The following is a 12080-nucleotide window of genomic DNA, read 5'->3' on the forward strand; positions in this document are numbered from 1 at the left end:
ATAGCAGTAATAACTGATAGCATAAATAGATGAAAATAATATATCTGCTCATTTTGACATATGTGTCAGTCTAATCATTCTAAATGAGTGTGCTCGTCACATGAATCCCTTTCAACCTCTGATTAAAATGTAACATTGACTACAGGATTATAGAGCGGACTTAATTTTACTGACTGTTTTAACAGTTGTCACAGCTGTTGGAAGAAGGAAGGCAATTGAAACTCTTCAAAACAGGCAAGGCGAGCAGGGAACAGTTTTGTGAATTTCAGCCCGATCACTGAAATCCAGACGTTGAGAATTAAACAAATTTATGTTTTAAGATTCCTGTTTGGAACTATGCAAGTTTCATTTTGTATAGTCCACTCTTTCTGTTTTCAGGTTTTGATTTTTTTCTCTGCCTTGTATCGCCTGATGAAAAGCTAAAGTAAATTGAAATACAACTATCCAAAAGTAATGTTATAATATTAAAAATATATGGAATAAAAATAGGCAGGAAGGAGAAATTTATGCAGTAACAGCAACAACAAAAAGCCTAAATCAGAGTGGATGCAATTTTTTTAAAAAGATAGGAGCTTGCCTAAGTCACTTGAGATGTGAGGTTATTTCAGAACTGTGAACAGACACTGGAAGTTTATTTTTCTAAGAAAGAACACTTAAAACTCTAGACTTGGAACTCATATTACTTTTCTTTCTGTTCCTTCTCTATAAATGTGTTGAAAACACCTGCAGCCTTGAAGGTAGGTGGTGAAGGTGGGGTTTGCAGACGATTTCTTTGTAAATTGCTGGAAGTGACAGCCAGCTGCACTTGGGGGTGAGTGTTCCTGAGCTGTAGAGTCTCGTAACCTTGCCCATCACATCACTAAAGCGAACAGATTAATGCTGTTTTTCTAGAAATTAGATAACCACTGTACGTATCCAAAACAATATATAGTCGAAATAGCCACGCAGTGTGTATTATATAACATGTGATTTTTCTCCCTGGAATAAACAGAAAAAAGTGTTTCTGAGTTAATGGAATAAATGTTGAATGGCAGTCGTGAGTAGTTGATGCCCCCCCATGTTTCACCAGTCCTTTGTGTCAATGTATTTATATATAACCTTAGACACAATTGGTGGTAAGTTTAGAAATCCTCCTTTTTCAGAAAGGGCTGGAAAACAGCTTTCCATTTCCTGGGCAGAGGCAAGTGTGATGGTTGGTGGTTCTTATAGAGATGGTTTCTCATCTTAATGTGTTTATGGCACTGCTGCCTTATTTACTGAGCCTAGTGTGTTGCAGCGGTAATTAACCCATGTTATTAGCAAAGCCCTTGTGGATATCCATTAATTCTCTTGCATGGATGATCATTTTTCCAGTGTTTTCCCCCCAATAAGGTATCATTGTTCTTTTTTTAAATTCTGAATTGATGGCCTTTGATATATTCCTTTGATTTATCTGACCTGTAATGTATATTGGCCATCCTACAAAGAAGGGTATTATAATTCAGCTTTTAAAAAAAGCTAATAGAAGCCAGAGAAAAGATTTTTTTAGTTATTCTTTTCAAAGTAAAAAAGAAAAGAAAGGAAGGTGTAAAAAGAAAATAATGCAGGAAATCAGTTTTCACTCCAAATTTTCCACATCTTGGAATTTACGATAATTTGTGGTTTTGAGGTCTCTTAATCAGATTTTTACTTAGTTGATAATACTTTAGGCATTTTTGTAAAATATTGAGCCAGCAGAAACATACTTGTGCTTCCCGTGCTGAAAAAAAGATAAGGTCCATCTCATTAGCAAGGCCATACTTTTGCAATTAATTTTAGATACATGGTGCTATTCATCAAAGAGGTCAGGTAACTTCTCTCTGAGTCTATTTAACAATACTTTCACATTAACGCACTCCTGTGAGAACTACAGACAAAGGAGACACCGTTCTTTTGGAAGGTAGGCATAATGCCCAATCTCAAGTCGGTATCACTTGTGAAAAATTCCTCAACATTTGTTTTAGCCTAGTAACTAAACAAAATATTTCTTTGTCTTACTGCTAAAGTGCTGTTCAGCACCGAAGGTTTTGCTTCTGTTATTTCGTAAAAGAAGTTAGAATCTGTGCTGATGGTTGATACTTTGTTATACAAGTGGCAATGAATAGCAGTGATTTCTCTCAAAGCAATTAATATCCAGTAAACTTTGGAGAATCACCTATCAAGGATTTAGAAATAAGAGGGCAGCATTTGAGGTACCGCAATAGAACTTTCGAGTCATTGCTGCAGATAAGTGTTGCTCTGAATTTTGCTTCATAGCAAATTCATGGACGAGAGAAACAATGCAATGTTGATCTGTTATAAGTGTGTATGAGCTCCGGCTCTTTCGCCAGCTCTCTGGAGAAAATCTTTGATTACACTGGCCCAGTTTGTTCAGTTTTTATCTCTTTTACATCCACTGGCCTTGTATTAAATTGTCATTGTCCTAAAGCACATGAGATAGAAACGAATTGCTGCTCTCTACATTCTCTGACAGTGAAATATTTAGGTTCTCTTTCTCCAATCATACTTATGTGTATATTGGCTAGTGCAAGGATGACACCAGCAGCTCTGCCGCTTGACATTCTTATTACGTTTTGTATATTTTGCTGTTGATTGCTATTCTCATAGCCATGTGTATATGAATGTACATGGTCTACACCATTATAAATAAATAAATACACGTATGGAACTTTAAACCCCAAAGCAGTCGATAGAATCCACCACACACGTGTGTGTATATCTGTGTGCGTGTATCGTATGCATATGAAATATGCATATATATGGGAAGAGGTACGTATGTAGACTATAGATATGTTGCTAAGACTGTGCATGTACATTTATATAATAAAGTGGGTCTCAAATATTTTCTAATCAGTCAGTTGCCGGTTAAATTTGCCAGGCATGATTTTAACCTGGAGTTAGTATTTCCCAGGTCTGATTTTAAACTAAATCTCTTTAAGTACCATATAAAAGACAGGAAACAGGTAACCTAATAAGTAAATTTGTTCCTGATTTTATAAATTTTTAATTCTTATCATTCCTAAATTTAATATCTAGTAATCATAAATAATTTGTAAAGTAGGAAATAAGCTACTAATATTAAATGCATAATTTAATGGTTTGGGCCCATATCCAAGAAACAGTTTTGAATTAGCTCTTGGCTACATTCTTTTCTTATGCAATTGGGCCTGACAAATATATCTTAATGTAAACACGATAGGTTTCAAATAAATGCAAAATGTGAATTTCGTTTAGCTGCACTACATAAATACGTCATTTGTTTGGGGGTTTTTGCTAAAAGCAAAGGTAGAAAATTAATAAGTATTCTATTTGTATAAAGTACATCAGAGACTTCAGAATTTTTGAATTTTATTCTGAGAGGTAAGTTTAGAGGTCTGTGATTTTGCTTAGTAAATCTGAATGATTGTTGAGAGAAAACACTTATCCAAATGCTCTTTCTATTCTAATTCTTGTTCAAATTCTTAGATTCATTTTTTACTTTGTGTGTGTAACACTTTAACAAATTTAATGTTTTGTGTTTAAAAAAAAATCCTGCTGTTTCTTTGTGGCGATCCATCAGATCAAAGTTAGCTCCTTTATTATCTGAGGCTGATGAGTGACAGCCTGCCGCCTTTTGAAGGATTCACCTGGTGTCCTATTCTTGTTTCAAATTCATTTTAGACTTATACTTTTTAAGGTCTAGGAGACTCAGCTAATAAAAATTCATTTCCATTCAGAGTTTTAGCAAACACACCTTTCCTCTACTTCTTTTTTTCTTTTATTCCGGAAGTGCCAGATGTTTCTTTTTCTCTGATTTGGACAATATTTCTCAGTATTTTCCAAATGTATTTTCTAATTAATTATACAAAACCATTGAACTGAGAAGATTTAGATTTTGTGTGTGTGTTGTGTGCGTGGACATACATACATCCTCCCTTTTGATTAAAAAAAATTATTTTTAAATGTTTGGAGGGAACTTGCTTTTTATGTCTTGATTTCTTTGAATGTTAAGCCATTTTAATTTATGGCAATGCATTATATTTGGAAGATAAGGCACTAAGACAAAGCAATAAAGAAAAGGTACAATTTTAAATAAATTGCCTTCTCACTGGTCAATTAAAGTCCATTTCAATATACTGGTTTAGATCTCTATGTGCATTTGAATATAGATATACAACATGCAACATTAGCCATTAGAAATGCAGCCTATGGCTATGTGGAAGTCTTTCACACAATATACTAAACGAAAACACTGGCTTTTGGCATTTAAAATCTATTATGTATTAACAGTGTTAAACTCATGGAGAACCTACCTAAGATTAGATCACATTGTAAAAAAAGAAGTTAAAAGTAAATTTATATCTTAATTCTAAAAGGCAGTTCTTTGTCAGATCCATTCCTGTGCCTTCTCATATTGCATTGAGTGAAAAAATTGCTTATATACTTTTCATCATTTTGATTGGAAGTGCGAATTGTGTGTAATATGCTTTGGCAGCACTTACCTAGCCAAAGAAAACAAATTAATATTGGGCATACTGAGGGCTGTCAGGCATTTCACAGACGTGTCAATTTAACTTTCCTTCATCATACACCTTCTCCGCAAACAGTTGGTTAGGATGGTACTCAATGAAAGGGAAGCTACCAATAAATTCTCCTATTATATCAGAGATTGATGCTAGAAGAAGAGTAATGAAAACCAGCTTGCTTGCTTACTTCTCTTTAAAGCTCTGTGGGAATAGAGAGCATAGATAATAACGGGTTTTGCAAAAAAAAAAAAAGAGTATGACAAACTTATTCAAATCTTTCTACTATGTTGGAAGTAACAATGGGATGTATTTTTTGAAAAGTCTCTGAACGGGTGAACCTCAGTTGCTCTTAGGTGTGAAGTAAATAGAGACATTAAGAAGTGAAGAACCAGAAGGAGCATTGTCAATCCACTTTGAACAAGGGACATCTCTTTTTTGTTGCACCGTGCATACATCTTCTGAAAAAGGAAAAACATTTATGTGCTTCTTTTTGTATGGCTTATTCAATGTGCAAAAAAATGAAATTTAAAAAGTAAATTAAGAACTTACACACAGAAAATAAGCAGAAGCACACTAAACTCTTTTTTTCTTCCCTATGGTCTGAATAGTATCTTTGTACATGATAATTCCTTTTTCATCTACTCTAGGAAGATTTGACTCATTTGTAATGGCTTTTGAGAATTTAAACAAAGGACTCATTAACTAAATACAATTTACTTTCCTTTTAATACCCCCAAAGTGAGTTAAAATGTTTTAAAAGGTATACCTTTAAGGCAGTTAATCTGTTGTTACATTTTGTATTTATAAGAATTTATTTTGCTTTGAAAAGAATGTCTAAAATTATATCCAGAGTTAGCAAAAATAGTGGGTAATATGAAAAATTGTAGTGACTAAGCTACTTATTTAAGAGAAAAAAATCAAATGTGAGTTTCTTTAACTGACTGCCATTGCCTTACATAATTCCAAATTATAGTAATACTCTAACTTCTTCAAGAATGTAGGATAGCCATGTTTAATTGTATTTATTTTTCCGTAATTGAAAGACTACTCTGACAATGCTTTCTTCACAGTCATTGATCTATCAAAACAGATAGATATTTTGAGGAGGAATGTACCTATAACCAACTGTTCATGACCAAAGAAAGGGAAGGATATATATGGTTAATCAGAATTGCGTTTTTTCCTACGAGAAAGTGACTGTGTACAGTTGGTGCTGGGTCCTATGAAATGACAGAAGCATCTGTTTTATCCATAGACTTAACTGAGACCTGCCTCACCAGTCATGGGATCCTAGTGTCACAGATGGAAAAGCAACCATCAGCTGAATTGTACTGAAGTACACACTTGGCTAATTCATCTTGTTGCTCTTCACATCTAAGGAAAGGCTCATTCTGTTCTTGGAGTCTAGACAGAATCAGGAGTTGGGCTCAGGTGCGAGCATGTGGCGCCTTTTTCTCTTCTCTCCTAGCCATTCAGCAAAGGGAGGTGAGGAACAAATGGACAGTTCATGCACAGAAGCCCAGAGATTCTTTCCTAGGGTCAAGAATTCGTTATTCAGTTCAAGTAAATTTCAGATTTCTCTTCTGTTCTAGAAATGTCATGGTTGTCTTTCATGCTCCAGAGAACTACCCAAAAATGGTTAGGTATGTCTCTCAATTTGGATGAACCATGAACTGGTTTAAGCATTTTTTTAATAGATGGAAATGGAGAGCAGATCACCTGCCTATGTTAGTCTAGATGTTGATTCTTTTTGCATACCTTTATATGGAACTGTTCAGTTGGTTAAGTCTGAAGAATGAGAAAAATCATGAGGTTAAACACTCAAATTGTATTTTTTTAATTTTTTTATTTCCTTATAGTGAACAAAACTTTAATGTCTAGAGCATTTATGAGGGTTTTAATGATTGGAAAATCTGTCCTGAGAATGTGGTCACCATATGTGACAGCCTTGCTTTCTATCTTGTCTTCAGTTTATGGGGTAAGTTTGGTGAAATTGTCTATTGTCTTATTTGCTTACATTAAAGAACCTGTCTGCCTCCGCATTGTGATAACCTGAAATGTGGGAAATTCCTGCTCAGTTCTAAAAAACTTCCCTGAACCCCCTCAATCCCAGCAGTATTTTCTTTTAAAATTTGTGTTTCTGTTCATCTGTTTTGCTAAAGGATCAGTTACTTTGGTAAAAGGTAAGTGCATGCTATTCTTCCCTCTTTGCCTACACAGTACATTTTATTTCCCCCTCTGAGTTCCAAAGAGATTGCCTTCAACTTTTCATCTTTGTTTCCCTTTTGTTTCTGTTTGTTGTGCCTTCTAGCTGAGTGCTTTTATAGTGTTTTCTTGATTGTTGTCGGTTTGGGGTACTGGCTGCTGACATTTTTGTTCAGTTAATGTCACAGCAGAAAAACCAGTGGCAAACTGGAATCTGGCCACAGCGCGTGGAAGATCCAACTTCTGTTTGATTGTGTGTAAATACAGTTAGTTAGTCGGGGCTTTATCAGATAGCTTGGCAGAAAGAGAGAGGAGCAGTACAAACTGTTTTCAGTAACTGTGCTGTTCATACACCTGATAAGATTGAGAGAGCTTTTCGAAATGCTGATAGGCCCTGAATAAGAAAAGAATAATCACTTCCACTGGCACCAGCTTATCGGGAATGAAGTAAAATGCCAACACTTTTGCATTAGCAAAAGTAAATGTTTTAGACACCGTGCCTTTTTTTCATTCAAGTTAAACAGCCGGGGTGCTTTTGAGTGTTCTGTAATGAATAGAAGGATTTATTACCTTGACTAAATTACAGGTGAATATGTTGATAAAGGAAACTTCAGCGTCAACAGCAGCTTCCTTGATAACAGGTGCATCTAGGTTGTACGTTCTCTGGAGAAATTGTCTTCCTTTTTCCACCGCAATTCTATGAAACATCATTTCTGATGTTAGAAGATGTGGTTCTGTCCTCTGGCAATCGAGCCTCCTTGTTTTCTAGCAGATGGGTGACAGACATTGGAAACTTAGCCTATCAGACTTGTAAAATGCTGCTTTGCTATGGTTCAGTTGGGGCATTTGTAAGTTTATATCACTTTTGCTGTACCAGCAAACTCCTATACAAGAAATCTGCTTTTTTTCCTCAGGAATGCAATGAGATTAATTATCAGTTTAGGACACTTTAATGAGAAGATAAATGTATCTACCCAAGGAATAGTTCCTTTTCAAGCACCTCCCCTTAAAAAAAGAGAGATTGGTTTTGCTCTTCAAGATAAACCATCAAGTTTCCCAGCTCTACCATTTTCTCTGCTGTGTGGCTTGATGCCTACAAATAATTTGGCGTATTCAGATTTGATAAATGATAGTGCAAGAGCAGATTGATTGATTTTGGATTACTATTGATTACTCTCAATGAGATCACTGTGACACACTCGAATCAATGGTATTCGATTAAGCAAGGCACCAGTGTGCTATACATTCAGCAACACTGGGGAATTCAGGAACAGAATGTTCACGAGCTGATAAATTGACAAAGCGTTCAGCTTTAAATAGCTCTTTGTACAAGACTAGATCCTTAAAGTATATTTCATTGGAAAGTTCACTTTTGCAACTCTGAGCCTTTCTGTGGAAGAAAGGTCATCAGTTTAAGGTTTATTAAATTTTAACTAAAAACAACTGGGCTCCATTTAGGTGTAAAATCATTTGAGTACTTACTGCGGGCCACCTTAAGGCTTTGGAGCTGTGGCTCAAAGCTTTCATTCTTTTACGGAGATGTCAATTGTAAACATAAAAATGCATCACTGAAAATGGAATAGTTTAAGATTCAAACTGAAATAATCAAAATTCCTGCCTCAGGAAAAGCACTGTAATCAAAATAAGGTGGTCTTCGCTTTCTTCAGAGGTGGGCATGCTTAAGAGCAGCGCTGGAAGGCAGCGACAGGTACAACACCTTGATCAAGCTGCTGTTTCTTTTTTCCCTTCTTATCTGAGAGTGTGCATCACGTCGCCAATACGACATGCAAAACACTAAATATCATTTGATCTGAAAGCCGCTACCACGGCTGATGCGCTGAAATCTTTCTGTCCCCAGTGAACTTACAAAGTCACTGGGGAAAAAAGAAATCATCTATGTTGCAAGTCCTTTAGGGAAGGACCTCAAAGATAAGATTTTCCATCACATTCCATCGAGTCTTGGCACTTGGAAAGAAGCTTTTGCTTTTCTATTATATGGCATTGCCAAGTTACTTCTCAAAAAGGCGAGCGTCGTACTCTTATAGCAAACGCCATTGAAACGCCAGTGAGTGTTCTTACCTGCACGACTTGACTTCCCATGAAATTTTGACTACTAGGGCCTGTGTACCCCAAAATCTTAACAAGTTCAAGTCTTGAAATATACTTAGATAAATTCTCTCATTTTGGTAATAATGAAATAAAAAAAAAAACAGAGCAAAACTAGAGGTGGCTATCCCGGGGAAAATCGGTAGAAAAGTGAAGTTTGGAATCATGAAATTCCCTGAGAAAACTTCAGGCTTTTTTGCATGAGAGTGAGGTCATAGGATTCTCATTAGATTAGGTTGGAATATATGTAATTGCCATTTTTGTAGGTCAAAAAATGGTCAAATATCAGCAATTTCATGCGACTCGACATAATAATTGAATTTATTCCTATACTGTTCATGTTTCATAAACAAATTGAAAGCGACAACTGTTTTTTTTAATTTTATGATGGGCTATGTCGGATTATGGGAGACACATGAATGCTATCTACAATTATGGCAAGTATATTATACTGTCATTTTTGGGGCAACTATATATTTTGTTTAATACCATTAGAGAGTTCCCAAGTATACAGTATTATACACACTGAAAAAATGTGCATTTATCTGGCTTCTCTCCTGTTGGGTAGCTAAGCTGCTTCGGAGCGTGCATGTAAATTTTTCATCTGCTAAGGAAGAGCATAGCATACTCCAGGGAATAGGGTCAAGTCCTGACCCTCCAAAAAGAACACATTGGGAAGGGTAAATAGTTGAAAAGCAAATTGGGAAAAAGATGCTGACCCCTCAAATTTTTCATCCTCACATTCATTCGTTAGCAGAACGTTAATATGCTAGTTAGCACTTTTCGTGCTTCCCCCTAGAGAAGTGTTAAAACTGTGCTCCATTAAATCTGTGCACCCTTGTGGGTTAGGCAGATGCAGAACCCCCTGAGTTGGCAGAGGAGCCCAAGATGCTTTATTGGCTATGGCAGGTAGGGAAGATGCTTCAGGAGATGTAATAAAATGGTCCCAGAGCCTCTGTTTGACCCCCAAGATGTGCGGCTCATGTTGGAGCTGTGCTGTGCTGGCCAATAGGAGCTTTGTGTGCCCACCTGTGGGCAGAATCATCTCCCAGATAGGAAGGAAATTGGCTCTGTCTTGAGGTAGAAGGGAGGGGCTCCTGTGCCACCACTGGAGATGTCAGCACACAGTGCATCTTGACTTAGGGTCATGTCAGGACGGGGTAAGTTTTTCTCACTCTGGGTAAGCGCACGCCAGCTTACCTCCTGTTTCAGAGAGGATGGTGGGCATTGTTTCCTGGACCTTGATTGAGTGCCTGCCTCCAACTGGTCCCACTGTCAGTCTCGGAGTTTTCCCTTCGTCGTGCATCCCTCCCCTGTCTGTGGCACTGAATTTGATTTATCGCTGGTGCTAGGATCAAAAAAGAAGTCATTCCTTTTGATGTTTGCTATTAGGCACATGCAGCGCAGGGTGGGGGGTGGTCTTAGCATCGAAGTCACTGCCCTGGTCACACAGTGGCCTCGGATGGCAGAATATCTATTTTGTATCTCTGTTCATTTTGGAGGTAAAATTCTATGAATAGAGAGATTACCTATAAGGTATTTTAAATCAATAATTGGGTTTGTTTCAGGTACAGATTCTTTTGGTAAGGACACAGAGAGTGGCTGGCATGTACACCTGATTAGAATGACTTTTTTTTTTTTTTTTTTACTGTATTAGCATTAATTTTGCCAACAGGCATAAAAAACTGAGGGGTATAAATAAGCCAATAGAGTTCAGTCTTTCTTTCAAAAAATTGGTTGCGTTTATTGTTGCGTAGCAACCTTGAGACATTGGAGGCTTGTTTGCAAGTGAGAGGAAAGATTTTGCGGGGGCTGCTTCTCCGGTGTCCTGGACCCCGGTCAGGCTTTGTTTCCAGTCCTGCGCAGTAGCTTTTGTCCAGCTTCTCAGTTCGTGGGATGTCTCTGAGCAGCGTGAACCCCAGCCCATCAGCAGGCTGCTAGTCAGCAGCAGGTGTGAACAACATAAAACAGGATTAACACTGAACCAAAGTGTGTACTAAAAACAGAACCCCTGCCTTGCTTTTAAAAGGACGGCAGGACTGGAAGAGAGAAGCCACTCTGGTCTTGCACACTCCTGTTTACTAAACAGTGTTCAGTGGACTATGTAGATGCCTCTGTTTTGGGGCCCAGAAGGCGTGCAAGGACTCATTCTCTGCCTTTTCTTTAAACTATAAACTCAAAACTCCTGTAGAAAATTCTTCTCAGCCTTTCAGAGGGGAAGCAAAACAGAACAAAAGTGGTCTGGGGAGATCCTGAACCAGGATTACAGGTGAATATCGCAAAGATACTGTCCTTGCTTACAAGTGACAAGTTGATAGCCATTCAGTGTGCCCTATTTCCCACTTGTAGAAAATATTATTGGTTGGTGTATTATGAGGCATTTTTTGTATTTAATTATGTGACAATTTATATTTTCACCTAGGTGGATAAACTACAAATGAGTAAAATAAGTAATTTCATTATAGGTTATACTCCCTCCCAATTTTTCTGCAATCAGCGCTACCTACATAGGAACAAGAAAGCTGGCAAAAAAACAGACAAACCATAGTTAATATAGGAGATGGCATGAGTTTAACAAATTGGGCATTACATCGAATTTATGGCATTTGCATCACTTTATCAATATTTTGTTTAAGAGAGTGAAAGGTGGCATTTAAAAATATGTTTCTCTTTCAATTATACTATTTTCAGTATATACTATGAATCAGATTAAAATTTCAATATCTGCGTTTTCTTTATTAGGTTTAGACTAACTTGTATTTTGAAATTTTAAGACTTGGGCCCATCCAGAACGGAGTCTGAAATAAGGAAATAACATTTCAATCAGCTGGAGAAATTGTATTTTATACACACACGCATACATATATATATACACAAATACAGACACACACATGAACAACTCTTTTTTAAACACAGGAAAAGCAAATGTGGGGTTCTTTTGCATGTGTGTGTAAAGGCATTACACTGATTTCTGATACTCTAAAAACATGTTCAAATAGAGACATTTATATAAGATGGGTCTGTCTAAGAATATAATATAGACTACACTAAGAGAATAATTTTAAAATGTCAAAAATTAAAATTTTACTTATCAATCACTGTCAGCAGCATCTTATAATATATATTATCTTTATTATCTTTTATATCAGAGGCTTAAATTGTAATTACCTCCTCATTCCTTCAGCCTTTGCTTATATTTACTGTTTTTTATTTTTAAAATGGCCATTTTTTTTTAGTTAAGACTTT

General features: G+C 36.6%; 1 protein-coding gene across 18 annotated transcripts in view; it reads left to right on the forward strand.

Moving 5' to 3' along the window:
• Nucleotides 1-12080, forward strand: part of ESRRG (estrogen related receptor gamma) — a 599908-nt gene that overhangs the window by 380435 nt on the left and 207393 nt on the right. Inside the window, exon 1 of one of the 18 annotated variants that reach the window (XM_046680141.1) lies at nucleotides 11082-11103. The exons of the other annotated variants lie outside the window; for them this stretch is intronic. The gene's annotated coding sequence lies outside the window, so the exon portion shown is untranslated. Of the gene's footprint in view, nucleotides 1-11081; nucleotides 11104-12080 lie in introns of those variants that run through there. 18 annotated transcript variants of the gene reach the window in all.

This window comes from Equus quagga, chromosome 12, assembly GCF_021613505.1.
Source record: "Equus quagga isolate Etosha38 chromosome 12, UCLA_HA_Equagga_1.0, whole genome shotgun sequence".
Lineage (NCBI taxonomy): Eukaryota > Metazoa > Chordata > Mammalia > Perissodactyla > Equidae > Equus > Equus quagga.